The following is a 448-nucleotide window of genomic DNA, read 5'->3' as shown; positions in this document are numbered from 1 at the left end:
AAATGCAGTAGAGTACCACTGATAGCGTCTATATTAGATGAACGAAAGTTCATCTTAGCGAACGCTCACATGAGCGAATATCCAGATACTCAAAACTGCAATTGTGAGTGGCTGCTCCCCCACACCCCCCTAAATATATATTCCAACTCTGAGATCACACTACAGTGAGGAAAGGGCAAATATTCCCATCTTCACTGTACCACGATCTCGCAATTGCGGTTTAGAGTTCCACAATATTCGCTCGTGTGAGCATTCGCTAAGATGAACTTTAGTTCATCTAATATAGATCTCCACTGATAATATATGCCTAAATGTAGAACAAGTAATCCATAATTTGACAATACAAGTGTATAGTAACCTGTTGTTTGACCATCATACATCTACAGAAGTAAGGATGTTGAGCAACTTATAAGCAGGGGGGTGTCATCTAGGACCAAGGAGGTCATCA

Source organism: Protopterus annectens, chromosome 13.part0 (genome assembly GCF_019279795.1).
Source record: "Protopterus annectens isolate FY-2018-M chromosome 13.part0, PAN1.0, whole genome shotgun sequence".
Lineage (NCBI taxonomy): Eukaryota > Metazoa > Chordata > Ceratodontiformes > Protopteridae > Protopterus > Protopterus annectens.
This window is presented reverse-complemented; position numbering follows the sequence as displayed.